At 36.8% G+C, this 5083-nt stretch overlaps 1 pseudogene; it reads right to left on the bottom strand.

Annotated features, from left to right (window-relative positions):
- Positions 1-400: 400 nt before the first annotated feature.
- LOC149211504 (pentatricopeptide repeat-containing protein At2g13600 pseudogene) lies at positions 401-3138 on the bottom strand (annotated as a pseudogene).
- Between the last annotated feature and the right edge of the window lie 1945 nt (positions 3139-5083).

Genomic DNA, 5083 nt, shown 5'->3' with positions numbered 1-5083 from the left:
CAAGCTTCTCACATATGATATTATATCAGAAAATAAGAGAATAAAATTTCCAATCTATGTTGATTGTTCTATTCACCAATGTAATTGTACACATTTAGATACATTAAGGCATTGCTTAAAGATGAGCACACTACCTTATCACAACCATAACTAGTTGAGAGAATAGCTTAAGGAGTCTCTAAAGTAGGAGTTAATTTAACTCTCATCCAACAACCTCCTAAAACCGCACAAAAAGGCTATTCACATAAAAACATTTTCTACTTTACAATAATCTCTACAAGAACCAACTTATGGGACTAAATATTAGTACTCACGACAAATATGAATTCTCTACAACAATACTTAGCGAAGGATCCTCTTATACATCAAATTCACGGGATGGGAGTTGTTGTCACCAACATGCCTGCAAAAGTTAACGTTTAATAAGCACATTCTATAACTGTTGCTGACAATCGGGAGTTCAGGTAAGTTCATAACAAGAAACAAACGACTCAAATTTATATTGCTTAATACAGCTAATCGATGCTTGAACGTTGATGCAAACATCTTCTGATAACCAAGACTAACCAACAAATCAGCCAGGGATAATAAAAATACAAATGGTTGAGCAATTCACTAATTAATATAGGACCTTGCCCAAAATCTCCAACAAGTTGCCAACTACTTCCACAAACACAGAATAAAATGCGGAAAATCCCCAATTATTTCACGTTACATCACCAATAATCTCCACAGGTACACAAACCTTCTCTGAAATGATGAAAGCGATTGGCGTCCCTCCCAATAATTTCTTGCCCAACAATCTTAGACATGTATTTGATAGCATTGTGGCAATCCTCAGGTTTTCCATTACAAGGATGAGCTTTCCGGGGAATGTGTGCATCAGGCCAAACACAATAAGCAAATCTCTCACTGCCCTGACCAACAAATGATTTATTTATTTCCTATTTTGTGTCATGGAAAGCAGACTTTGTATCAGGCACATACCCTATCTCTTTCATCTGCTTTGTCAAACTCTCCAAGTTTGCATAAATTTCCTCTGTTTGTGGGTGTGATCTATCTCCTATGACAAAAGTATGAACCTTGTTCTGAATGTTAATCCAACTGCATCCAGGATCTTTTTTCACCCGCCTTTTCTCCATCATATCTCTAACATTTTCCTTATCATCCCACCTGCCTGCCGAAGCATACATGTTTGACAGGAGAACATAAGTTGCAGCATTATGCGGTTCCAACTCAAGGAGGCGATTTCCTACCCGCTTTCCTAAATTTATATTCCCATGGACTCTGCAGGCACCGAGCAAGGTTCGCCAAATCAGAGCATCAGGTTGAAGAACCATGTTATTGATAAAGTTTTCTGCCTCGTCCAGGAGCCCAGCACGGCCAAAAAGATCAATCATGCACACACAGTGCTCCAGTCTGGTTTCAACTCCATAGTAAGACATGGAATCGAAGTACAATTTCCCCTCATCCACTAGGCCTGCATGACTGCAGGCAGAGAGAATACCAACAAAAGTAATATCATCTGGCTTTGTGTCTGATTGTTGCATTTTTTCAAAGAACATAAGGGCTTCTTTGCCTAAACCATGCTGAGCACATCCTGTAATCATTGCATTCCATGAGACCACATTTAATTTCGGCATCCTGTCAAAAGCTTCCTTTGCATCTTCTATACTTCCGCACTTGGCATACATGTCAACAAGAGTGTTTCCAGGAAATATATTGTTTTCAAATCCAGATTTAATTAAATGGGCATGTACTTGCCTGCCATTTGCCAAAGTAGCTAAGTTCGCACATGCCCTCAGAACATTGGCAAACGTAAAATCGTTCGGTTTCATGCCATACCGTTGCATTTCTTCAAAGAGCAAGAAGGCTTCTTTGCCAAACCCATGCCGTGCATAGCCCGTAATCAGTGCTGTCCACAATACCTCATTTGGCTCGTTCATTTTATCAAAGACTATGTGTGCATACTCCAGGTCCCCACATTTGGCATACATGTCAATAAGTGCACTTACCACAAAAACATCTGGTTCTAATTCAGATCTTATAAACTTAGCATGGACCTGCTTGCCCTGTTCTAGACATTCTTCGGAATCACATCCATTGAGCACAGTGGCAAAGGTGAATTGATTCACACTCACCCCTTTCTCCGACATTTCTTTAAACAATTGTAGCGCCTCTCTGCCTTGACCATGTTGGACATATCCTGCAATCAATGCAGTATACATCACTACATCCCGTTCAGAAATTTCATCAAACACTTGCCGTGCATCGTCCATGTTTCCGCATTTGGCATACATGTCCACAAGGGCACTTCCTTCAAACACATTCAACTGCAATGCCCTCTTGACAATAATACCATGTATCTGTTGCCCTGTTTCCAGACCAACTAATCCAGCGCATGCCTTCAGAGCGCTGGTAAAGGTATGCGACGTCTGCCGCACTCCTCTCCCCTTCATGTTACAAAATACCTTCAATGCCTCTACAGAATCTCCATTCAGTATATACCCTGAAATCATGGCATTCCATGACACCACACTTCTCAAAGGCATTTTGTCAAAAACTCGGCGTGCATCCTCCAAACTGCCACATTTAGCGTACATGTTGATGAGGTTGTTTCCAATATAAACACGTGGCTCAAACCCAGTTTTAATCATATGAAAATGGACCATTTTCCCCTCTGAAAGAGATTTCATTTTGCCGCATTTCAGCAGGAGATGCGCATATACTGCTGAGTCCGCAGAGATGCCAAGCTGGTACATGCAATTTAGAAAACCCATTGCTTCTTTAAGCCGGTTCAGCATGCAGTCTTATGATATCATCACCTGCATTGGCAGTCGCCTGATCCAGCACCTGTTCATCACTTGAGTATTCTGTAAAATAATCTGTGGCATTGAACCCAATACTCCTGCAAGCTCTGAGCAGAAACCCAACAATTATGTTTATTCCATATGAGAATTTGAGGATGTCTGTGATGTTCCAATGCCTGTGCAGATACCCTGTAGACCGCATTGTAGTGGATATATGTGATTCTTAAATATTTATAGTTCTTTTTGGTTTAGATACAACAAACAATTTCCCAACACCATGACAGTCACTTCTTGTGATCGTGTATCGTGTTTTTTTTCCAGCAAAAGCCAAGGCGTAATATACCATTCTTAAAGGGAGGAAATTTTGATCCTGCCGAAGAGTTAAAAATAATTTTAATTTTGATAAAATTGGGCAGAATTTTTTTGTGTAAATCCAAGCTATTTTAAAAATTTTGAATGATTTTTTTAATGCTGCTGAATCTATTTTGAACTTTTAAATGCTTTCACAAATGAATTTTGATATGATATTTTTCATAAAAAAATATTGCAGTTAAGATATAGATCATATAAAGATGAATTCTGATGATTCAAATACTATTCATTTCTATTATTGAAAAAAAAAAAACATGATTCAAACATTATTTCAATTTTTTTTTTTAAATTACAAGGTCATTTTTTGGCCAGACAAATTTGCACCCATAGTAATTGAAGCATTAAATCTTTACATACCATTAATAACCGTTGGCCAAATTAGATTCTCAAATGGGAGTTTGTTTTCAAAAAATTATAATTATATATATAGGAATGACATGAATTTTTTGTATTTGGGCTTCTGTGATCTATAATAAATTAAGTAAAGCCTTTTTTAAAAATCATATAAGAGAAATTATGTTTGGCCACCGCTTTTTGAACCAACAAGTGTGGTTCAAAACCAACAAGGGTGGTTCATCATCAAGCCAAGATGAAGAGGCAGACCATGGCCAAGGCTTAAATAGAGAGCAAGACTAAACTAATGGCTATATTTGAACAATAATATTTAAATTATGATATTAATTTATTAATATATTAAAAACGAATATTATAGTTATATTAAACCACTAGTTTTTGAAAAATAATATTTAAATTATGATATCAGTTTATTAATTTATTAAAACAAATATTAATGATGATGATGATGGTGGTGGTGGTTAACTTCTGCTGAGACCAAACATTGGTCTATTGGACCTAAAAACAAATTATTTAATTTGATTTAAGATTTTATTCCTATGCTCAAAAAACTTGGAGAGAAGCCTTCCGAGCTTACTATAATTTTGACATTGTAAAATGCTAGGAAGGTCAGTATTGTAACAAAGATTGTGAAACTGAGATCTAATGTGGTTGTACGCGGGGCACTCTAAGAGGAAGTGGTTTTCATCCTCGATGTTCCTATTCTCACATATATGGCAGATCCTTTCCATCCATGGCGTTTTAGGAACTACCCAACGACCTGTTTCATTATGGAGCTCATGAGAATTCGTTCTAATCTTTGCTATATTAATTTTCTTCTTTGAGCTAGTTAAAATAGAGAGATACTTTTGATCTTCTAGGGTTGGGTTGATGACCTTCTTATAATAACTTAATTTTCTTTTAGCCGTTAAATCTTTCTCACACCACATTTTTTCTTTGAACTTAGAAATAACAATATCTTTAATGTTATTTATGTCTTGCAATGCATCATTCTCGTTGATCTCCCAATAGTTTAACCAGACCCTTGTGTCTTTATGCCACCCCCGATTGAGCCTTAGGTGGTTTTGGCTAGAATTTAAAGCTAGCTTAGGAAGTCTATGATCGTCTATGTTATTGAGCTTGTGCTTGTATAGCAGAAACCTAATCATAGCTAGGCTCTCAATAGGGGAAAGACTTGCTTCGATAAGGAGAATAGGATAGGGTGTATTACTTTTAATTTTTAGATTATAAGTTATAAAACGCTTCTAGATTTGCTCAATCTTTCTCCATGATTCTCTGGAGATGTTGCAACCCCAAACCTCACAGCCATATAAGATAATAGGAGTAACTAAAGTTTCAAAGAGGAACTTATTTTTATCCCACATTCTGAGGTTTGCTATTTTACAATTATTTTCAAGACCAAAATAAGCTTTCCACCCCCCATTAATCATTTTCTCAATGCTATGGTTCCAGTTGATCTTGTGATGAATATCAATTCCTAGGTACTTGTAAGAATACACTTTCTCCAAGTTATTATTGTCATACATAAAATTAGCGTAAGTGTCCTT

The sequence above is a fragment of the Pinus tabuliformis genome, chromosome 1_1, assembly GCF_031772625.1.
Source record: "Pinus tabuliformis cultivar Carrire ecotype Pingquan chromosome 1_1, CPIR1, whole genome shotgun sequence".
NCBI classification, from domain to species: domain Eukaryota; kingdom Viridiplantae; phylum Streptophyta; class Pinopsida; order Pinales; family Pinaceae; genus Pinus; species Pinus tabuliformis.
The sequence above is the reverse complement of the archived record's forward strand: the minus strand, read 5'-3'. Positions and strand labels throughout refer to the sequence as shown.